This window comes from Heterocephalus glaber, unplaced genomic scaffold (assembly GCF_053883595.1).
Source record: "Heterocephalus glaber isolate CG9 unplaced genomic scaffold, H.glaber_assembly_v1.0 deba00000281, whole genome shotgun sequence".
Classification (NCBI taxonomy): domain Eukaryota; kingdom Metazoa; phylum Chordata; class Mammalia; order Rodentia; family Bathyergidae; genus Heterocephalus; species Heterocephalus glaber.
In genome coordinates, this window is record NW_028258139.1 from 5,039,955 (window position 1) to 5,065,985 (window position 26,031).

General features: G+C 33.7%; 1 protein-coding gene across 12 annotated transcripts in view; it reads right to left on the reverse strand.

Moving 5' to 3' along the window:
- The window catches only part of Sntg1 (syntrophin gamma 1), an 835,631-nt gene that overhangs the window by 420,239 nt on the left and 389,361 nt on the right, over positions 1 to 26,031 (reverse strand). The gene's annotated exons all lie outside the window — the stretch shown is intronic.

The window sequence follows — 26,031 nt, forward strand, 5'->3', positions numbered from 1 at the left end:
TACATCTAAGGAATGAATGTTGAAGTTTTCTAAGTGGAAATGAGAAAGTTCAAATTTACTTTTAAATACTTCAGAAAATAATATTAAGAGATGAAAGAAAATATTGATCAATGTTGGTTTATTATACTATTTTATATCTGTATATTTACATTTTACCATAAAAATGTATTTTAAAATAACTATAGACATATTTTTAAAACACCAATTTTACTTAAGTGTTCTATATTATAAAATAAAATATGAAATAATCATAAAATAAATTCAAAACATATGACTAAACAGTTTTAATACATTATCATATATGCGTAGTCCCTCTACTTAAAAAAATAGCCAGTGACCAATAAATGAAATCGCATCTGTAAATTAGAACTTCCTGTAAACAACTAGCATAACAGTGAATGTAGTGATTGAAAGTAGGATATTGCCGCTGAAATGAAAAGACAGGTTTTAAATTTTCATGTGCCTCTTTACTGTTTGTCCTAAATGATTCTATTCATGTAGGAAACATTTGTGAAAGAAATGAATTTTCCCACAATCAAAACCAGCATGTAACTGAGGCTATCTGCTATAGGAAATATATCAATTAAGAAACCTTTCAATTGAAATATATGAAACTAGACTGCAGTTTTAAACATTGATTTTTGGATGGGTGTAATTATCTTGGTGAACAGAGTAAAGCTTTCTGAAGCAGTTGTTCCCACAATTTCTAACTGAATAAGCTCTAACAGAGTCATGGCTACTAATCTTGTTGTTGGAATCCGTTTGATAAACATTCAACTATCTGCGTATGTTATGTCAGTTTAGAAAACTATTTTGAAAATTGAGAGCATAATTTCACCTACCTTTTGCAACTCAGGCATTGGTATATATTAAAATAAACTTGTAAGCTCTGTACATTCATGCCTCAACGCTAGGAAACAATGCTGCATAACCAACTATACCGTGGAAGCTGAGTCTGTGCAGATCAGCAATTAAATATTACGCAGCACCCTTTAGTTCAAAATATCTTTCTTCCTTAGTTTAGTCTATGATTGGTTGGGGATACTGAAATATTAAAAACAATACCTGAAGTTTTTGTTACTACTGAACCTCACAGATCAAGAGGTAGCAGCAAACTAAAATGCTCACATACACAGATATGTAGATACAAACAAGTACAGAAGTTTTATTGTTTTAGTTTGAAAGACAGTAAAAGGAAAAAGTGTGGGAAACAAAATGCCAAGTGTAAAAGAAACTTGATTCAGATACATAAAGAAAGAAGATAATACAGTGAATGAAAACCAAAAAAGTCAGTGACAAGAAATAAATAAAAGAATAAGATATCACATAATAAATTTCATTTTTCTTTTTATAATGAAGGAAGGGGAGAAATGCTTTCACAACACAGCAAGATCATAGATGAAGGATAGAATAAGTAATCAAATGTGTGAGTTATATTTACAAAGATCAAATAAGCTGTCCTATGTCTGAAGTCTAGAAACAGAGTAGAGAATATGGCCATGGCTGCAGGAGAAATCAGGGGATGTTCTAAAAGAGATAAAATAGAATCTCATTAGAGATCACTTACGTGGAAAATACATGACAGTTGGCAAATGTGTAAAGTTCGATCCATTTCACATAATTCAATCAATGAACATGAACTAAATGTCATTGACTCAATACAGATTAAATGACAAACAGAATTAGAAATGATTATAATGACTTACAGAAATGACATACACCAAGAAAAACATAACCACAACAAAACAAACAAGAGTTTACAATATTTTTGTTTTTTCATATGTCCCACTATATTTTGTATAGATACTTTCATAAAATATTGCTTCAAAATTAATTTTAACAAGTAAAACTTGAAATGTCTATAAAATGTGCTGATATAAAAATTTACTTAACCGCAAATTATTTATCAGTGATTATTTGAAGAAAAATACAACTTAAAATCTTGTCAATGCAAACAAATATATCTCAATTTGAGTTACTTTACTTTCTTCAATTCACAAATAATAACTATATCTTCGTGGGATACAATGTAATGTTATGACACATGTGTACCCTGGGGAGTGATGAATCAGACTAATTTATATATTCATACCTCATTACTTGCCATTCTTCATCACAGGCACACTTAAAATTTGGTCTTTCAGTAATTTTGAAAAATACATGATAGTCACCACCTTGTGAAGACTGCCACAACTTATTCTTCATTTCTAACTGAAACTTTGTAGTGTGTAACTAGATTTTTCCTCTTCAAGGTTTTATTCTCTACCACTAAAAGTATTTGCCTTTGTATATTTAGCTTATTTCATTTAAAGTACTTTTCCTCTGGATTTATCTGTCTTGTTGCAAATGACAGTTTTCTTATATTTTTAGCGGTGACTACTATTCCATTCTGCCCTATGGACTAATACGAGCAATGCTGTAGTGCACTGGCATGGGTACAAGCGGCTCATCCACACACTGAACTCACCCCTTTATGTCTACGCCTTGCAGAGAGATTGCCGGATCATACAGTAATTCTTTTAGTTTTTTTGTGGAACCTGTATAATGTTTCCCAAAGTGGTTGAACTAATTTACATTCTCATCAAGTGTCTTCTAGTTCTCTCCTCTCCCTATCCCTGCCAATATTAGTTAATTTAATCTTTTGGATAACAGTTATTCTAATAGGTATGAAGTGACCTCATGATTTTAATTTCAATTTCTCTAATGATTACTAATTTGACCAGTTTTTCATACACATCTGGTCATTTTTATGTCTTTGGAGAAAAGTCTACTCACGCCATTTGCTTATTTCTTAACAGGACTGTTTTCTTGTTATGGAGTTGAGTTCCTTATATATTATATTAGACCTTTATTAGACACATTATATGCATATATTTCTCCCAGAGACAGTTATAAGCTGTCTCTTCATTCTGCTGATCAGTTCTTTTTCTGGGCAGAAACTTTGTAGTTTTGATGCCATCTTACTTGCCTACTTGGGCTTTTGTTACCTGTGCCTAGGGAGGAGTCCTTTCCAAGAAACTATCCCCCAGGAAATGTCGTAGAGTGCTTCCCCTAGGTTTCCTTCAAGTGGTTTTGCAGTTTTAGTTCTTACATTTAAGTTTTTAACCCATTTGGAGTTTATTCTTCTTTTAAGCTAAGAGTTCAATTTATTTATTCTTGTTATTTGCCAGTTTTCCCAACACTATTTATCGGAGAGACCATCCTTTTTCCTCCACTATATGTTCCATTTCTCTGAAGAATGACAGTGGAATTGTGATAAGAATTACATTGCAGCGGGGGTTTTCACAGTATCATTTTTTTCTCGTTAAGCATGTGTGGTATCTTCTGAGCGAGCATGAGTTTTGAAAGATAAGCTTGAAGCATTCATAGATAAATGGATGCAACTTCAGAACACAGTGTTAAGTGAAATATGTTAGACACGAGTTTAAACATCTCATGGTTTCTCTTATGAGAATATAGAGAGATAGATAGATAGATGAGATATATAGATTTATTTATATATCTATAAATATATAGATATATAAATATACAAATAAAGAGCAAATAAAAAGATACATAAATAGGAGGTAAGGAAAAGTTCAAATAATTCACCAAATTACCTATTCTGTTGTTTCGAAACACTGTGCATTTTAACCCAAGTAATTTGTTAACAAGTAGAAGTCTCTTCTGTCTTCACATTTTCTTCCTTCCATGGTGCAGTTGACATGTCAGCTACTAGTCATAGCTTTATTTTCAATTTGACTTTGATATTCACTGTATTCATTTAAAATTCTTTTATGAACAAATTTTATCTAGAATTTTATACATTGTACATTATAACTTTAGATTACTTAATTTCTCATATGTTTATAGAATAACAGAAAAATTTAGTAAAGATTACTAAGAAATTAAATATTTCTAAATGAGGTCACCTATTTATATTATTTTGAGACAATTGCTAAATATCTACTTTTTATGGAAAAAAGATGAGAGAATTTCCCAGAAAGATGAATGGGAACTGAAAAGTATGTATTCCTTTAATTTTTTACAATATCATTTAAATCACTGGTATATTCGCTCTAATAACCCTGGAATCCAGAGTTTTCACATTTTTCACATTTTTCAGATAAGAACACTGAAGCTAGATTGAAAATCAGGGTTGAGTGACATAGAAAAATAAATTCTTCATAAAATATATTCTAAAAATACTCCTTATAGAGAATCTATTCCTCCAGTTCTTTCCATTAGTGAGATAATTATGAAGATCCCAAGGGTACAGATCATGTTCAAAGGTTAAACACCTAAACTAGAAAAATCAAAATTTAAAAACTAGTACTTGGTAATCCTGGCAACCTACTTAATTGAACACGTTACTCTTCATCTAAAAGCATAGAAAGTATATTTCCATGTACTTTCTACAGAATATTTTAAAGAATAAACTCAAGATAAACAATTTTCCAATTCTTATGTACTTTTAAAAATGTCTCCATAGTGGAGTCTATTAGAAGTAGATGTGTAGAAAATTGACCTGGTTTGAGTAGTTTACATTTTATAAGATTTTGAAATATATTTTTAGAATTTCAAAGTACATGGACCAAAATCATTTGTACTCTGAGTCACATTATACATATTAAAAGGATACATTTGAAAAACAATTCACTTATATGTGAAAGGTTTCTTTTCACTCTAGGCAAACAACATATTCAGTGTGAGGACCTCAAGACCCTGTGTTAATAAAAGGTTAATTTTACTTTCAGTCAAACACAGGCCCCATCAAAATGTGATTATAAAAGTACTTTGGCTCTCCATTTAAAATGTGAAGTTGGAGGTGTATAAGTATACATATTGCTATATACAAAGACCATAACCTTTAGTAAAGTGGCTCACCTCTTGGGTTCCCACAACCCCAGACAATGAATGCTGAGGGAGGGCCAATTACCTAGGCAGGCTTCAGTCTTTAACCTTGTTAGAGGAATGGGGGAAGGTGCAGAACACACTTACACCTTCCAGATTCAAAAATCAGAAAAATCTATTTATAAAAACAAATCTTAGAGGCAGTAATTTTGAGTTCATAAGAAACTTCATTTAGAAAATAATTATACCTTATTTAAGTAAATAATGAATAAGACATTAGAACATATTTTTGGCTCTGGTCTTAAGTAACTGATGTTGAAATAAACCTTTCTGGACATTAGTTTACTCTCTTGTCTAAAGGAAATAGGTGGAACTTCATAGTTGACACAGATTATTTAAATGATCCTACTTAATTATGACAGTCCATGATTAAACTATGCATGCATACATACATATTATTTTCATTAGGAAAACATGCATTTTATATTTACATATGTATATTATCTTTCATAACCCTAAAATATTCAAACAATATAGTAAATCTTATAAACCTAAAGGCACATTAACAGCCTCACAGATTCACTTTTGGAGAATACTTATTAAATACAATTCTATTGCTTATGACTTGAAATTCTACTCTTGGGACTGCTTTTAGAATACATTTCTGTGACCCGTGAAGGAGCCCATCCTGCAGATGCCAGCAGCCCTGCCGGACCATGCCACTCAGGCCGCACAGTATCTGAATCTGCACAGCAGAGGCACCAGGGGGATCATAAAGGCCATGGTTATGAGCCCCAGAAGATAGAGCAGAAGCGAACAACACCGAGGGCCTCTCTGAGGCTCTTCAATGAAAATTGAAGCTATCTTGGAAAGTGAAGAAAAACTCTTCAATAAAAGCACACTGGACCATCGTGGTTGGTAAGTTGGTGTGATCAGCCCTTCCCATAAAAAGGGGGAGGACAGCTGGAGCCTGCAGTAGAACCTTGCAGAGTTTAATCCAGCAGGGTGTCAAGGACCTCAATTTGGACCTTGCAGCCAGAAATCAGCTTGAATCTCAGCAGACTACAGCTGGCTTGCTGAGAGTAATCGACTTAGACCCACAAACTGCTGCCCACATTGTCTACCAGGAAAGCAGAGATATATCCTGAGGGAGAACTTTTGTTTTATTTTATATATATATATATGTGTGTGTGTATATATATACACACACACATATATATATATATTCTTCCTCTCTCTCTCTCTCTCTCTCTCTCCCTCCTGGCTCTATATTTCTCTCTCTCTCTGCTTCTGTTCCTGTCCCATTTTAATTGTTTCTCTCTCTCCCTGTCCTCTCAATTGTCACTATTATAGGAAGATGAATACAATTTCTAGCTTCCCTATTATTGTCAGTTTGTTCTATAATTGTCTCTGTTCTTTGCAGTCTTTTCCTCCTGTCTTCAAAAGATTCCCACAATTTGCATGATCTTCCCATGTCCTCTAGCCTCATTTCTAACCTTTCTCTCTCCCTCAATCTCACTCCCTCACTCCCCTACTTCTAAATCCTTATCCCAAAGGGAAAATTTTCCATATTGAAGTATTTACTTACTACAAACATATTTTGGATTGGCTCTACATTTTGATCTAGCTCACAGGGTTAAAGGTAAAATATTAACTGCTACCACAAACCGTCATTTTCTAAGCTGTGTTTGATGCTGTTGTTGATGCTGACTGTGTCAATTGGACTAAGGGGTCATTATCGATCTAATCAGTTGTCCTTCCAGGCATACTGAAAATGAGATTACCTAAGAGTTATTAGAGATGAAAAGCCTAAAAAGTCCAGGTATACCTGTAAGATATCTCTGAGAAGCAATCATTCCATAGGGGCTCTAAACACAAGTAATAAAGATACTCACAATAAGAACTATTGATGTATCAGCCCAGGAATTAAAGCAAAAAACAGAACCAACAACAGAATTAAAAATGAGAAGACATCTTGGCAGGACACAAACCCAGACTTCCAGCTCATGAAATGCAAATTCTGGGGGAAACAATGTGGAAAAATATGATAATCAACCACCTGGACAACCTGACCTGGTAGCACAAGAAGTAACAAAACAGATGAAGGGGGCTCTAGAAAAATTCAAAACAGAAATAATTTCCCAGATAACCACAGAGATGGTGAGTAGAGTGAAAGAGGTGATTAGAGACTCTAGAATAGAAACAGATAAAAAAATAGATGAGCTCAGGACCATGCTAGAAGCCATGAATGCCCACATAAGAAAGAAATGGAAACCATGAAGCCCAACATAGGAAAGAAATTGAATCCATGAAACATATTCAAGTATCCAGGAGATTAAAAACTCCATTGAAAGGATTCACAGAATATAGAGCAAATGTGAAAGTAGAATATCAGATATAGAACATAAGATTGCGGTTAGTGATGAGGAAAACAGAGATTTCTTAAAAATAGTAAGGGACCACAAGAAATCAATCCAGCAGCTGCTAGATGATGCAAAGAAGAATAACATAAGACTTGTAGGAGTCCATGAAAAACCAGGAGACAGTACAAATAACATAAAAAAAGCTGTTCATAGAAGTAATAGTAGAAAACTTCCCAGACAGGGGTAGAGAATTACACATACAGATAACTGAGGCATATAGAACTCCAACTACCCACGATCAGAAAAAATCTACACCTAGACATATAATAATCAAGATCCCAGAAACCCAACAGAAGAACAAAATCCTACAAGCACTTTGAGAAAAGAAACAAATCACCTACAATGGAAATACCATCAGAATCACAGCAGACTTCTCAACGCAAACCCTCAAGTTAATGAAAGCCTGGTGTGAATTATTTCAAGCCCTAAAAGAAAATAATTTCTAATCTAGACTGTTGTATCCTTCAAATTTATCTTTCATAATCGATGGGGAAATTAGATACTTCCATGATAAAGAACACCTCAGAAATTTCGTGAACACCAAACCAGCACTCCAAAGAATTCTAAACAATATCCTAGAAGAAGACAACAAAGGTCGCAACTCCATGAGGTCCAACAGAGCAAAGCCACAAGGCAAGGCAAGAAGCTAAAGAGAAAGGGGGAAAAATAAAAAATAAAAAAGCCAACAACAGTAAAACATCATGACAAGGATGAGTCAATATCTATCAATTATAACCATCAATATTAATGGCCTCAATTCACCAATCAAAAGAAATAGACTGGCAGAATGGATTAAGAAGCAAAATCCAACAATATGCTGTATACAAGAAACACACCTAATTCAAAAAGAAATTCATAGACTGAAAGTAAAATGATGGAAAAAAAGTTCTCCATGTGACAGAAACCTGGAAAAAAGCAGAGGTAGCAATGTTATTTGCAGAAAAAGTAGGTTTCAAACCAAAACTAATTAAGAGAGACAAAGATGGTCACTACATCCTTGTGAAGGGAACAATCAATCCAAAGAGAAGAGATGACAATCCTAAATATATATGCACCAAATATGAATGCCCCTAACTATATAAAACAAATATTAATGGACATGAAAAACCAAATAAGCACTAATATAATTATAGTGGGGGACACCTCAACACCCCACTGTCACAAATAGACAAGATCATCTAGACAAAAAATTAACAACAAAATTCTAAAACTGAACCAAGCTTTTGAACAACTGTACTTAATAGATGTCTACAGAATGTTCCACCCCACAAAATCAGAATATACATACTTTTTGGCTGCACACAGGTCAATCTCCAAAATAGACCAGATGCTAGCTCATAGGACATGTTTAAGTAAATGCAAAAGAATTGAAGTTACCCCCTGTATATTATCAGACCATAGTGCAAAGAATAGGAGATCAATAGTATAAGAAACCATAAAACCCACACAAACACATGGAAATTAAACAACACTCTCCTGAACAATCAATGGGTCACTGAGGAAATTAAAGGAGAAATTAGAGAGTTTCTACAAGTAAATAATAATGCCCGTACTACATACCAGAATCTGTGGGACACAATGAAAGCAGTTCTGTGAGGGAGATTCATAGCAGTGAATGCCCATATTAGGAAAACAGAGAGAGCTCAAATAAACAACCTAATACTGAACCTCAACCTACTAGAAAAAGAAGAGCATGACAAACACAAAACTCATACAAGAGAGGAAATTATAAAGATCAGAGCAGAAATCAATGCAATGGAGACTAAGAGAACAATACAAAAAAAATCAATAAATCAAAGAGTTGGTTTTTCAAAAGAATAAATAAAATTGATAAACCCTTAGCCAATCTTATCAAAAAAGGGAAAGAAAAGGCTCAAATCCATGTAAGAAAGAACTAAAAAGGTGAAGTCACAACAGACCCAGCAGAAATCCAGAGGATCATCAATACCTACTTTGAGAACATGTACTCTAATAAAATGGAAAATACAGAAGAAATAGACAGATTCCTAGATGCATACAAATTGCCAAAGTTAAACAAAGAAGATATAAAAATTCTAAACACCCCAATTACAATCAGTGAAATTGGAAAACATAATTAAAAATTTACCACCAAAGAAAAGCCAAGGTCCAAATGGCTTCACTGTGGAATTCTACAAGACATTTAGAGAAGAACTATCACCATTACTCTTAAAATATTCAATGAAAGTGAAAGGAAAGGAATACTTCCAAATTCATTCCTGGAAGCAAGTCTTCCTTTCATTCCCAAATCAGGGAAAGACCCAACCAAAAAAGGAAACTACAGACCAACCTCCCGAATGAACATAGATGAAAAAATCCTCAACAAGATACTGTCAAACAGAATACAGAGGGTCATCAAGAAGATCACACACCCTGATCAAGTTGGATTTATCCCAGAGATGCAAGGATGGTTCAACATTTGTAAATCAATAAATGTAATACACTATATTAACAGAGCTAAGCACAAAAACCATATGATCATCTCAATAGATGCAGAAAAAGCATTTGACAAAATCCAACACTCATTCATGATAAAAAAAAAGCCCTACAGAAAATTGGAATAGGTCTTTATCTCAACCTGATTAAGGCTATCTATGAAAAAGCAACAGCCAACATCATTCTAGTGTTTAAACTCTTCAGTGAAATTGAAAGGGAAGCAATACTCCCAAATTCATTCCTGGAAGCAAGCATCACCTTGATCTCCAAAGCAGAGAAAGACCCAACCAAAAAAGAGAACTATAGGCTAATCTCACTAATGAACATAGATGCAAAAATCCTTAATAAGATACTGGCAAATAGAATGCAAAAATCATCAAGAAGATCACACACCTTGACCAAGTGGGATTCATCCCAGGGATGCAGGAATGGTCCTACTTTCACAAATCAATCAATGTAATACACTGTATTAATAGAGCCAAGGACAAAAAACATATGATCACCTCAATAGATGCACAAAAAGCATTTGACAAAATCCAACACGTATTTATGATAAAAAACCTACAAAAATTGGAATAGATGGTCTCTACCTCAAACTGATAAAAGCCATCTATGAAAAACTAAAAGCCAATATCATACGTAAATGGTCAAAAACTGAAAACTTTCATGCTAAAATCAGGAACAAGACAAGGATGTCCACTATCATCACACCTGTTCAATATAGTTCTGGAAATATTAGCCACAACAACTAGAAAAGAGAAAGAAATAAAAGGAATAAAGATACGAAGGGAAGAAATTAAACTGTCATTATTTGCTGATGATATGGTACTCTACATAGAAGACCCAAAAAACTCAGCCAAAAGACTTCTAGACTTAATTGACAGATTCAGTAGAGTAGGTGGATACAAGATCAACATTCAAAAATCAACAGCCTTTTTGTACACAAATAACAGACTCACTGAGAGAGAAATTAGGGAAACAATTCCTTTCACAATAGCTTCCAAAAGAAATGAAATATATAGGAGTCAATCTAACAAAGGAAACAAAAGACCTCTACACTGAAAACTACAGCACTCAGGAAAAAGAGATCAAAGAGGATATAAGAAATGGAAAGACATCCCTTGTTCCCGAGTAGGAAGAACCAATATAGTGAAAATGGCTGTACTTCCAAAACTTCTATATAGACTTAATGCAATAGTGATTGAAATTCCAACAATGTACTTCACAGAGCTAAAGAAAACCATCCAAAAATTCATTTGGAGACCTAGAATAGCAAAAGCAATTGTAGGGATCAGAGACATGGCAAGGGGTATCACAATCCCCAACTTGAAACTGTACTACAAAGCCACTGTGATAAAAACAGCATGGTACTGACAAAATAACAGACCTGAGCATCAGTGGAATAGACTAGAAGACACAGAAACTCCAGACATACTCAGTCACCTCATCTTTGACAAAGGAGACAATCATCCTCACTGGAAGAAAGATAGCATCTTTAATGAATGGTGTTGGAAAAACTAGATAACATGACAAGGATTTAAACTAGACCCACATGTATCACCATACACTAAACTAAGATCAAAGTGGATTAAAGGTCTAAATATTACAACAGAAACACGAAACTTTCTGGAAGATAAGTTACGTAGAACTCTCGAAGACACTGGCATAGCAAAAGACTTTATGAACAAAACCTCAGCATGGGAACTAGCACAAAGAATCAACAACTCGGATCTCATCTTATTACAAAGCTTCTGCACTCCAAGAGAAATCACCAACAGAGCTAAGAGACAAACTACAATGTGGGAAAATAATTTTAGCCACTGTACCTCAGACAAAGGACTACTATCTAGAATATATAAAGAACTGAAAAAAATCAGACCTCCAAATTTAAAGACTCACTTCAAAAATGGGCATCTGAAATGAACAGACATTTCTCAGATAAAGAAGTAAAAGCAGCAAATAAACATATGAGAAAATGCTTAACTTCACTGGTCATTTGAGAGACGCAGCTGAAAACAACACTGAGATTCCATCTCACCCCACAAAGAATGGCTGCTATCAAGAAATCAACCAATAACAAATGCTGGTGGGGATGTGAGGAGAAAGGAACCCTTCTCCATTGCTGGTGGGAGTGCAGACTGGTGCAATCACTGTGGAAATCAGTATGGAGATATCTCAAAGAACTAGGACTACAGGTCCCATATGAGCCTGGTATTCTTCTGCTAGGTATCTTCCCCCCAAAATTAAAAGAATCATACCACAGTGATATATGTGCACCCATACTTGTTTATAGCGGCACAGTTTGTAATAGCTAAAGCTTGGAAATAGCCTAATTGCCCATCAACTGGAAACTGGATAAAGAAAATGTGGGTTTTTTTCTAAAATGGAGTATATTCAGCCATAAAGAATGAGAAACTAGAGACATTCATAGCTAGATGAATGCACATTGAAGTCATACACTTAAGTGAAATAAATAGGACACACATGTGTAAGTATTGAATAATTTCTCTGATCTGAGAAACTGAAAGTTTAAATAAGTATTAAAATGATTAAAATGAATAATTGATAATGTGAAATAGAAAGAAAAGGTCCAAAGGGTTATGGAAAGTTGGAGGGATAGGGGAAAGGAAAGAAGGGAAAGGAAAAACTGTGAGAAATGAAAAAAGAGAAAAAAGTCTTTGTAAATAGGGAAGGGTAGATAGGGTGAAGGGAGGGCAGGGAATGGGGAAAAAATAAGAAGCAAGGTACATCATGTAAAGCTACAAGTTCCCAATGATAAATGCAAATTTATTGTATACCTAAAATGTACTAATAAAAGAATTTAAGGAAAAAAGGAAGAATACATTTCTGTGATTGTCTTTAGAAGTGGAAAATCTTTATTCTTTGAAATTGAAATTTTGCAATGCTCCAAGGAATCCATTGACTAATTAATAAAACTCGAGAATCTGTGTATGAGACTGAAATAAAACCAAAACCCCAGATATTTTTGAGCAGTGCAGCATCACTGGTATAAATAAACTCCTTTGCTGGTTGACTAATGTGAAGAACAACCTTCTTTATGCATGACAAGCTCAAGTCCAGCTGACAAACGTATGCCACTGGCTATGCATATATACTGACTGAGATTTCATTTAGACACATTAAATATAAGATGCAGTTGGTGTTTTTACACATATAAACACTGAGCTTTCTTTTTTGACACCATTATGATGCTATTAAAAATAAAAATGTTTTTTAGTATATTATTTCAATTCAATTATTTGTCAGTATTCTTGAATCCTAAAAAATAAATGAGGATTATGGACAGTGACTTTATATGTGAAAGACGTTGAAATGAAAAACATATCATGATATTAAGTATTAAAATACTTTGCCATTAAGTTTATAAAACATTTGGAAAAAGGATTAATTAAAACTATTTAAGTACATAATTGCCTTAAATTTCACTTCCTTTTTTAGGAGGCAATGCCAATCTTCTTTAAAATGCTGCATACTGAAGCCATGATTAAGACATAGCATACTAGTTCCACTGCTAAATGTTACCTGCCACTTGGATAGCTCTTGGGGATGTTATTACCCAGAAAGATACAATCGATTTGCACTAAATGAGTGAACACAACTTGCTTGTCAAGATTTCCCACTTATCCCCTTGAAATTTGAACACAGTATAGTAAGATCTGATGCAAAGTTTGCTGAGTAATAGCTTTGCATCAAACCATGTAGGCAAAAGAAATAAAACCACTCAACTGTATTTTCTTGCAATAATCAGTACATTTTTATATAATAGCTTTTTCACTCTCAAAAGAAAAATAGATATGGTTTATTTAATATTTAGACACTTAAAAATAAGACAAGAATAAATAGCTTTTACCTTCTTATCTTGAAATACTGCCAGTTTTGATTTTGCAAATCATATAAAAGTTTCAAAAAATTTAACCCTACGTGCAATTTCACACCTATGACAACAACCAAGAGCATGCAGTTTTCTTCATCTTGTGAACTTTAAGCTTGATTAAACTCAGTAAATGTCCAGTAATGCCATAAGGTATCCTTTGAAAAATGTTTTTTATTGCTTCTAGCACTAGCTTTTTCCAGATGACTATAAATGCCAAGAATTGAAGATACATTTTCCTTCTCATGAAAGCTATTGAAGGTCTTTGATGTATAGATCAAATCTGCTGCTTTCAAGTTATATTGGACAAAATTCTGATTTATGAATAGAAACATTTAAAAAAATGAATATTTTTGAAATTATCTTGCTCTTTAAAACATTTTCTGGGAAAATGTGACCAGGAAGTTAGCAAGAACAAAGCAATCTAATAATATTTATAAATTAGCAGCCATTTATTAGAATACATCTCTATGGACAGTTATAAAATGATAGCAAATTTTATTAATCATTTAATATTGCATAATAAATGAATAGGTATAATATGAGCCATTAAAAATCTATATTACATGAATATTAGTGCACTCTATGTATTTTGTTTTATTTTATTTTTTTGGTACCAGGGATTGAACTCGGGTCCTTGCGCTTGTGAAAACACTGAGCTAAATCCCTGGCCCCTCTATGAATTTTAATACATAGAAGCTGGAAAATGTTAAATCTTAAAAGAAAACAGAAAGAATGTGGAATTGGTGGCTTGATCTTCTTAACTGCCTTCTCCATGAGCAGAATGACTGCATTCATACATACACATTGAGATAGATGGACAGATGGGTAGATAGACCTTTTAATTTCTATACATCTTGACCGTTTTTATACTTTAATTCATTCATCTATTTATTTTACTGAAGATTGAACCAGGGTCCTCACACTGAGATTTTTTTTTTAACTTTTTATTCTGAGACAAGGTCTCAATAAATGGCTAAATTGTTCAGCCTGGGTTCAAACTTGTGATCCTCCTCCCTCCGATTCCCAGAGTGCTAGGATTATAGGTGTGTACTACGATGTCCTGCTGGACAGATGGACATTTAATAAATGGATAAAAATCAATAACAATGACAACACTAAAGGGCACAAGGTAGCCACACACATTTAAAATATGTTCCCCAAGGAATAAATAAACCATTACAGATCTAGTGGAGCAACCGAAGAGAAAGAAGTCCCCTGTTGACTATGAAAAAATTCAGAAATGAAAACCTAAGAGCAGTAGGAACTCTCTGGCAAGCAGAGTGGATAATTTGAGAGTAATAAGTGAAACTTGAATTGTTGTTTTACTTTCAAAGTAACAGGTGAGTGAAAAGGATCCCTGTTAAAATCTGAAGAGTGTGCCAGGACCGTCTGAGTCTGAGGCTACTTGCAAAAGTCTAGCTCAAGCTCCGTTCCGGAACACAGATCTGAGCTTTGGAGAAACTTTTGGGAATATATTCTTTAGTGAAAGGAAAAGAAAAAACTGTGTGCAAAGAAAGAACTCAAGTGAGAGGAGTCTGGACACCACAAGAACCCTGGGGACTTCCTTTTAAATAATTGTAAAGACAATGAAAGGAGTTCTAGGGCCATAGTCTTGAAGAGCATCTCTCAGGTGCTCTCCCTCCTGATAGTCCAGGTAAAACCAAATTCATCTGAGAAATGAAAAACAGAGAGAAGTGCAACTGAATAAAGTTAAAATATAAATAAAGAGCAAAATAAAAGACATAATAGGAAATAGGGATATAGATCTGTTTCAAATGGAGCAAGGGTGGAAGAGGAGAGGGAAAGGTGATGAAAAATTAATCAAGATATGTTATATGAATGTACCAACTCCCCATGAGAACTGTAATCACTATGTAATGTAAACAAGCACTGAAAAAATAAAAAACTGGATGAAAAGCTATTATTTGAAAAAATAATGCAGAACAGAGTAATGCTTTTACAGACAGTGGAGCAAAACACAGGCCATAAGTGGGCAAAAGCTATAACTTAATATTTCAGAATTAGCTAAAATAAATTAAGACCATGATGAAAGATGCAATGAAGACATAATAAGGATTTTAAAAGCATATATGATAAAACAAAGGCAATACTTATTGATAAAACTTTTTTTTCATAAGTAAGACTAAGAAAAATAAATAGAAGTAAATAAACCCAACAAATTCCTTTGGATAAAATAGAAGATGGGATGGAGAAATCATAAAAGCAAATTAGGAAAATAAAAGTATAATGTAATGCTATTGCATACACTCAAAACATGTATAACAATTTGAAATGATGTATAATCACAACCGTTTGTATTGAAGCATAATTAAGTATCTCATACACGCTGGTGGATGTAATCCCTTTGGAAAATTTTCAGTACCTGAAATCTGACATATTCGTATCCTAAGACCTTTCAACTCTATTTTTAGATACATGTACAAGGGAATCTGTACATATATTCACAATATAGAGCTATTCACATAACCAAGAGGTTCAAAGAGTCCAAATTTTAATAAGCAGTACAATGCACAATTAAATCATGATATCTTCATTCAACAAAGTAACACATGTAAATGAAGAATAGCAAACAAATAAATACAACATGGACAATCTCACAAACATGAAGTTGACTTAATGAAAACAGACAGAAAATAATATGCGCTCTAAATATCTCTCGTAAAATTTAAAAGCGGATATAGCTTTGAAATTGGTTACCTTTCAGTGCCATTAATGTTGAGATTATTATATGTGGGGACCACTCAGCTCCTGAAAATCTATTTTAAGTCTAGATACTCGAGTATGTTCAACTCATTGAACTATAAAATGTTTAATGTGTATTTTTTAAATTAAATATTTTAAATGAAATAAGAAGTAAAACAAAAGGTATTGAAAAGAAAGTGACAAATACTGAAGGCAGGCAAAAAGATCTGCACATAATTTATTAAAATCAAAGCAATGAAATGGAACAAATTCATGTGTGCAACTACAAACATAGACAAAATGTACATCAAGAGAACTTTCTATTAATTTTAAAAATAAAGAAATTCAAAATTGCATTTTAAAATAACATCAAGTATGGAAAAACCAAATACCAATGATCAACAAAATGTATTCTATTAAAAACACTAGACTTTAAAGGAAAACAATTTAAAATCCTTTCATTTCTCAAGCAACAATGGAGTGGATCAATAAATAATAAGAGAAAGAAAATAAAATAGCACTTAGAATTTTTTCAATTGCTACACTTGGTGCCAAAAGGAAATGAAATAATGTATTTACAATGCTCATGAAAAGAAAATGTGAGCTAAGAAATTGCTTTTAAAGTACAAAGGTCAAGACCATCTGCTATCACTGTGTAAAAAATGAGTAAAATGTTCCCATGAGTCTCTCCTGAGGAATCTACCAGAGAACATATTCCATATCATCCAAACAGCAGAAGGGAATATAAGAAGTGCTGGTCAGCACAATTTTTTTTTTCTGCTGATGTATCACAATTTAATAATGGTTAAAGGGGAGAAGGTATGATATGAAGTAGCTGTATTTTCAGGCAACTAAATGTATGTTAAAAATTAAAAATGATGGTGAACAGGATAAAATAAACTTTTTGTTCTTTTAAATATATATTTTGGCTCTAAAACAAATACTGTCAAGTGCTGAGTTTGACCTTTTCTCTCTTTCTATTTGCATTTGTCTAGCATATTTTTCCTTTATTTTTGGTTTAATCTTTTTGACTTTTAACATTGAAAAGCAAGTCAAATTTGTCATAGAGAAAATCAATTGATATAATGTTCAGCATTATAGTTAATCCAATTAATTCGAAAGGAGCCATAATGTCATGGCAGAGACTGGCCATGTGAGGCTTTCAAAACAAACACCAACATATCTGTTTTGGCATAATTGCAGTGTGACTCACAAAATCTTACTGCACATAACAGAATTAAAGGAAGACAGCTTGGGCATTTAAAAGATTATTTTTCAAAGTATAAAAATAGGAGAAGAACACCGAGTGGACTTTTCACTTTTGAAACTGTCACTATTGACTCTAAACTGACTCTATTTGCAATGTCCAATGCTAAATGGAGCATGTTCTCAGACCTGTAGTTTGACTTTAGTCCAAACAATAAGACACTAAAAGTACAGTATTTTATATTTAAAGATAAAAACAAAGAAACAAAAAGACATTTTTAAAGGACCAACCACAGGGATCCTAAATTTACTTGAAATGTTACAAAGATATCTCTAATTTGTAGGTCTTGTATGATGTTCTATGGAATTATACATTTTATAAAGAATAAATAGTTATATATTCTGATAAATCCCAATACAAAATTATTCAATATTTAACTTCAAATTTTATATTATTTTTAATAACATATCATTGTATATGTGTTGACCATCAATGAATATTACACAAAATGGCATTAATCATTCATAAACGTTATTTATTTTATATATAATATTGAAACAAATCCTAACACGATGAAACATTATAGCATCTTAATTTTGCTATTTGTGCAGAAAACATGGAAAAGTTATAATTTCAAAAGACTATGACCTGCAGAAAATAACTTGAAAGTCAGTAACATAAATTTAGACTATTTGAATAAATGAGTGAATATCTCATTAACTAACTACTTGTTTGATAGTCTATTGTGATAGAAACAGTAAGTCCTCATTATGAAGACCATAGGAATATTACTAAGATATTTCAAAATGATAGCATAAGTATGTGTGGAAATAGTTCCTACAAAATATTTTCAAATTTTTTAAATGACCCATTTTAAAACACTGATGCTGTTAGGTGGGATATAAGTACATATTTCATTCATCAAAAATTTAATCATTATTTTTTAAAATGTTAAGGATCTCAGCAGACATTTTCCAAAAGAGAAAGTATTAAATCAGGCAACTTATCAAATGCAATTATTTTGGAACACTAGAAATCAATTCACAATGTGCAGTACATTAAAAGGTATTTACTCTTAGAAAACTTGCTGAATTGATTAAGAATATTTGGAATCCATGGTAGTTTCTTTGGCATTGCCCTCGATTCCCTACTCAGCTCCATCACGGAAAGTTCCACTTGGATAAAATGAGTCCCGAGGATGGGCAGATTCACTATAACAGGGGTAGTCTTGATTCTAGGAGAAGTGCAAAAACACTCAGTGATGTGATACAAAACACTATCAAAACTAATCTTGGTGGCAATCAGAAAAGAAAAACACAAAGCTAGTCTGACATCAAGATATTGATTTGGACAATCAACAGACCAGTTAGAAAGTTCACAGGGAAATCTCAGGAATGAGACAACCCAGAGGGGCTCCAGTTAGCTCCCATTAGCCTAGTTGTCTGAAAGTCTATACATCTAAAGAGACAGGAGAAACCTGCAGATAACTGAGAGTCCTTGGCAAGGCAGGGTAGCTTGTACAACCAGGAATCAAGAGCTAGGCACACCTGTAACTGTCTCAGAATTGAATGTGCTCGCCACCCACACCCTGTCTCACTGGCAAAGTGTCACTAAACAAATGATTGAGCACAACCTCTAGTGAACCTGTGGCTAACCATTAAGCAGAGCTGATCCACAGGAAATCCCTAGAAAACCAGGCTAAAAATATAAAAAATAAACAGAGACTTTGCTGAATACAGGTTCCAAGAAGATTAACTCATCAAAGAGAAGTAATTTAAGGGGAAATAGTTAAAAAAGAAAAGAAAATTATCAAAAAAGCAATTCAAGGACAAAAAATAAAAAGTTATGATAATTAACTATCAAATAGTTAATTAGTGGCTTCTACATGTAGTCTCAGCTTTTTTGAAGGCTGAAGTGCTAGGCATTCTTGAGCCTAGGAATTTGAGATGAGCCTGGCAAACACAGTCAAACCATATCTCAAAGAAATATAATTTCCAGAAAAATAAAATAAAATACACATAGAAATAAGAAAATATGACCCAGAAAAGTGAAACAAATTATTTAGTAGGCAGCATCCCTGAGAATTTATAGTTTTTGGACTTACTGGACGAAGACTTCATCTAGTGTCACTATTTTATGTTCAAACTACACAAGAACCAATCCCAGCAAGCTACGAGGACCAACATGAAAATAGAGGTTGAAGATCTCATTTTAAAAAATGTTTGACCATGATATTTATGAATAAAACTTTTGGAAAACTTAATTTTCTTTTTATCATGAAACTTTAAATTTATACTTTGGGTGTTGAAACTGTCAAAATCATGAGCTGGTCTGTTTGGACGATGATTAAGTATGGGGAGCTGAAACCATGGATGAGGGGGTCAAGACTGTACTTCAAAGTAAGAAGCATGACAGTAAGTTTGCCTTCATCTGTTATCTTACATTCTGAGCGAAAAAGGGACCTTGTCTAGCAAGAGAATCTGGATAGTCCATAGCTTAATTTTAATATTAATATTTGCTTTGGAATTCTGTTATTTGGTTTGTTTCCATAAGAATTTTGAGGTCTCAAGTCCGAGGTTATGCTATTTCACTTTCAAACAGATGTATTTAAATCAGACTGGACATAGTTACTTTCTAGAGGATAAAATTCTATGACTTCATCAGGTTGACATGGTTGTTATGAGATCAATTGTTAAAGAGTCTGAAAATACTAAGCAGAGGTTAATATTTTGCAGGAAAATAAAACTTTGTTGGACTTCTTAGAGCTAGAAGTCCCATCCTTCTAAGAAACAGAATCTATGGAACAGAAGGCAGGAAATAACTACCTTTGCTTCAATGAGACAGATTTTACTCTTCGCATACCATTAGAATTGGATCTGTGGCCATTTCTTCAGTTTCTTTCTCTCATGCAAGAGGGCAACAAATCTCTTATTCCCCACAGATGGATAAATAGTCAGACTACATCCCAGTTATGCTCCAAGCTGTCAGAAAGAGTGGCACAGACGGCTTCCTAGGTATTGACATTTTAAGGAGAAATGAGACCTATGAATTTGGAAACATCTCTAGGTTAGAAAGATCCAGATGTGTTGGGGCTATTTGGATCCTAAAGAGATATTATTTATATTCCAAGAGTTTGGCATTAGAATTATGGTCCATTATGTTTCCACAAAGTCTTTCTAGAGGGGAGGGAACGAATGCCTAATTCTGCCTTAGCAGTAGAGAAATCCCATCTTCCTCACCCTTCACCGAAGCAGTGCCCATCTTCTCCTACTAGAAAATGCCTCTTTGGCTCTCAAGGGGGTAAGACATGGGATTAAGGCATACTTGCTGATGTACTTTTTACTTTGAAGTACAGTAGCCACCCCCATCCATTGTGCTATCGATGATTTCAGCTACCTACATTCAATCACAGTCAAAAATATAAAGGGAAAAGTTCCAGAAATAACAGTTCATAAATTTTAAATATCTTGTGACAGTATATTATTATAATTGTTTTGTTTTGTTATATGTTGTTATGTCTGACTGTGTCTATCATAGTTATGTATAGGGACGAAACATGGAGCATACATATAGAGAGTCAAGTGCCATCTCTTCTCAGGCATCCACTGGGAGTCTTGGCTCAAATGCCCTGTCAATTAAAGATGACAGCACTTCATACATGCAGTGAAGATACATCAAATAAAGAATATTGAAAAGTCAGTAGCCCTCAGTCTATTTTTTCCTATCAACCAATTCTTGTCATCAAATTCACAACTCTATTTTTTATAGGATATATAAACCTAGGGTTACGTGAATGTTTATAGTTTTTATTTTTACAGTTTAGAAGGTAGTCATTACTCAGCTTCATAAAACTAGTATTGAATGTGATTACATGCAAAGTGAAACATAAAAATACATGGGAAAAACAAGAAAGTTTATTTTGCTAAAGCTGGCAAGGCAGTCCTGCAGCTCCATGTTTCATATTTTTAATTAAATTATAGCATTCATTGCTGTCCAAACTCATGTAATGTGTAAATCACTGTATTTCATGCTTTCATGCTTTTGTTCATGACAATTTATTTTCCTGAATACCTTTCTATTCCATTGTTCAATCTTTAAAATGTGCCAGGATTCTGATAAATTCATCACTTGTTCTGAATGAAGATATAATTTTGAGTAGCTCGAGAAAGGAAAAATATTACCTCCATTTTATAAGCAAGAAACACTACATATAATACATTAAACACTACATATAATACATGTACAGGTTTAGAAACACTACATATAATACATTAAAGGAACAAATCCAAACAATAAGATCCTGGAGACCACTTTTCATACTACTATCTTATCAAATAATACCTATTAACAAGTTTTTAAACTCAAGTATCTGTCCTCTGGAGAGACTTTGCTGACCTCCTAATCCAATTAAAATTCCTTCCTCTGAATCTCTTGGCGTGTCTCCATCCTTTCCTCTTTATTGTGGTGTATTTCTGTTACACACACACACACACACCTGTATATTTATCATATAATAGGAATGTAAGAAGAACAAAACTGAGTTGATCTCATTTTACCCAGATGTTATAATTTATTAATTATACAATAGTTATTTACGTTAATAATTAAGATTGTCAGTGGTTGTCAAGAAATAACACAAGAGTCAATGAACCTAAAGAACAGGAAGAGGTGACATGATAAGAAAAATCTGCAACACAATCCCTGAGAAAATACTTTCTAGATGAAACATGAAGAAGCAGCTCCCCATCTGTATCTTATTAAGGAGGGATGAGTGATCAATGTCAAGAATATCTGAGACAGAAGGGACATGTGGACAAACTTTAAGACACAAAGGGAAAAAGTGGCCTATGTGTCATGAGTGCATTTAGTAAAGAAGAAAGGTTCTAAGCAGCAGAAAGGCTGGCCCAATGTGGGTTCAGTCCTTGCTATGTATATTTTACTGTTTGATTGGAATATTGATGCAAAGAACCTGTGTCCTCTTGCCTCTGCCATTGCTCTGTTTTGTTTTAGACAATAAATGAAATTATTATGCCTATTTTCTCATTGTCTAGCAGTGATTTCTCACATAACGCACACAACCATTTAATTGTTTGTTGTTAAAAATCCAAATGTATTAACCAAGTCTTCCTCCTATACTCCAGATCTGTTTCTACTTCATTATTTTTCATGTGCAATAATGACTTTTTGGTCAACAGTCTCCTCTTCTAAAAGCCTTTGTAGTTAATTAACAAAATATTGTGTCCATAAAATTAAAGACTCTGAATGTGTATAAGCTTCACCCTATGTTCTGAGCTTTGCAGGGCACTAGGGATTTAGGGATAATAAGAGGTTAACCTTATTCTTAAGGAATCCGGAGTTCAGGTTGATGAAAAGTAAATCTCCAAGTGAATTTATTCATTTGGAGGACACATATTTTGGGAGTATCTCTTACATTTACTACTTAAAAATAGTGGTTGCTAATTTCCTCAAATATGACATAAAATCTATGGCATGAAATTTATGATTTTTTTTTCAAATGTAGCCTTTAGCCTAGCCCTTTCCATTTCTAGAATTTTCTTTAAAATGCTACAAATTTTAAAATCTTCTTAAACAGTTTAATATACTTTCCCAGTGTAGGGTCACGTCAATTAGATAGGGGCATGTCAAATGCCATCATAGGACCTAAATTCATTACACGTATTTATATTTTTTACCTTAACAGTTTCTTGATTAGTAATTAAGAGTACTCAAAACATCAAGAATGGAATTAGACACAATGGGGAAACATTTTGTTCAAAGATATCCCTGACTTTAGTGTTTTGTTTTCCATTTGGGTATATGGGGACTCATGCAGTTTCTAAATTTCCCTTAAATTGTTATTTGAATAGCCAAGCAAAAGCTGGCTGAGGCAATTAAAGAAAATCTACAACAATGAGAATAATTAACCTTGTGAAAGGTTATTTGTCTGCACCAACACTCACTGGCAATGATGGTTTTTCTCCTTTTAACTTGTCACAGTAAGGAAAAAGAACTATGACTTGACAATGAAGTGACTCACATCAATATATCTCTGAGGGCAGCTAGAAAATCATTTCTCAAGTGAAGCAGCCACAGATACACTCTGGCTAGCTTATATCAGAATTTCTATTTTAAAGAAATCATTAGTCAAAAGAAAAAAATTGTTTTAAGGTACACTGGGAAAAACTAGGAATGATGTATATGGATTTTTCTGAAATAAGCAGGATTGTAGGACACTTAAAGCTTGAAATGGAAGTCGCTAAGCCAAGTCACTCACTGTGCTCAGCTGCTTATCAATGTTGGCAATTTTGGAACTCGTGTGTATTTACAGTGGGTTGCATTATCACTTCTAAATTCTAATACATCATAATGCACCCCACTGTAAATAATAATGTGTTTATTACTTCACAATGAAATGGCACTCTCTTAAAATGCAGTGTTTTTCTAGCTTTGATTAATTACCTTTATTTTTTATCTACATTTGCAAAATTTCACATGGAGGTAGGAGCTGTCTTAAAATGGTTTCCTTTTCGGACTTCTGTGCCTATGGTTATATGCTGTACACAAAGTCATTCAATTGTACAATATCCTGCTTCCCTGACTGCTTTACCATGCATCTTCAAACTAAGGGGGCAGATGTGATGTGTGTCATAGGGCAGAGTGACCTGTGTTCCTGTCCAGCTCTGGTGTTTCTCAGCAGGACCGTGGCTACATGTCCCCAACCTTCTGAGTCATGCTGCTGGCCATTGCTAAGCAAGGTAGAGGAGAAGTTGATACTATAATGATTAATTTTATTGGTCAACTTGACTGGACTATGATGCCAGAGCTACAGTGGAATGTAATTTTGTGTATTTCTTTGAAGATGGCTTTGATTGGAATTAATCAATGGACTTTGAGTAAAGCAAGTAGACCTCTATAATATGAGTGGGCCTCAAATGATCAGCTAAAGGCCTGAACAGAACTAAAGATTGACCCAAACAACAAAACGGAATTTTGTCAGCAGAGAGCCATTGAACTTGAATTTGAATGAGTACAACTCATTCCTGGGCCTCTGCTTAATGGTAGTTGGACTTGATATGCAGATTTTGAACTTGCCAGCATTCATAACTGCATGAACCAATTCCCTAAAATAAATTTCTACATATATAGGCATATATCCTGTTGTTTCATTTTGTCTTCTACAGGCTTCTCCACTGAAATAAATGACTTAGATGATTCCTGAGCACTTTTTGCTTCTTGTGTCTATTAAACCTGGATTAGCATTGCATATTTAGGATTAACGTGATAGGGTTTTATTGGTTTATCTGACATTAGTTTTTGCATTTTAGGAGTTACTTAAATGTAAATAAAACTTAATCTTAAATGTACTATTGTTAGATTATTTTAAGTCTTTTATTCTATGGATTTATCTCTTTTCCTTTTCACCATTTCATATGTTTTTGGATAGAAGAGAGAGTAGGAATGCACCTACTCAGACAACTTGGTCTAGTCTTCCCATCTCCTGATAAAAGATCTTAAACTAATTCATCATTATTGTTCAGGTCATAATTTTTCTTGAAAATGCATATTTTCCAGTAATATGATGATATAAAGTATTTTTCTCTAGGAAGAGGAAAGTTATAAGACTTTTTATTGATTGATTTCAGAAGTTTTCATTTTTTCACATTTCTTATAAAGACAAGATTTATGTAATTTGAGTATTATGGGTCAAAATTTATTCTTTAAAATTCATATATAAAGTCTAAATTCCTGAACTGTCAAATATGACTATATTTGGAGTTATTTTAAAAGGTATTTAAGTTTAATTGAGATCATAAGGATGAGTCCTAATCCAGGATGACAGTATCTGTATAAATGAAGAAAGATCAAGATGCAAATATACAGAAAAAGAAAGCCATGTGAAGATTAAAGAAGATGGCCATATGCAACCCCAAGAGAAAGACTTCAGGAGAAACCACCTTGCCAGCAACCTGTCCCTGTACTTCAAGCCTCTAAATTCAAGAAAAAAAATTATATTGTTCATACCACTCAGTCTGTGTCACTTACCTACAATAGCCCTAGCAAACCTGTACTGACAATACATATGGGTTGTCCTAACTCTATAATAAATCCTGGAAGTAACAAAATAGATGCACACACAGAAGTGTGGTGGAGCCACTTCAAGCGGGTACAATTCTGAACCCTTATAAGAGGGGCAGAAATGGGGCTGCTGTTATTTCTTCAGCTCTCACAGAGTCTCCTGAATTTTACCTGAGTATCTGATCTGCTCCTTCTCAATCCTCTTCACTTAACTTCAATCTCTCTCTGTCTGTCTCTCTCTCTCTCTCTCTCCCCTCTCTCTGTACTGAGCTATGTCCACGGCACTTTGTAAACAAAAGTTTTGAGACTAGGCCTCATTAAGTTGCAAAGTTGCTCAGGATAGGCTCAAAATTGCAATCCTCCTGCCTCAGTGTCCCCGAGTGCTGGTTTTCACAGGCACAATGACCAGGCCCAGCAGCTTTAGTCTCTGCTAAATGCTA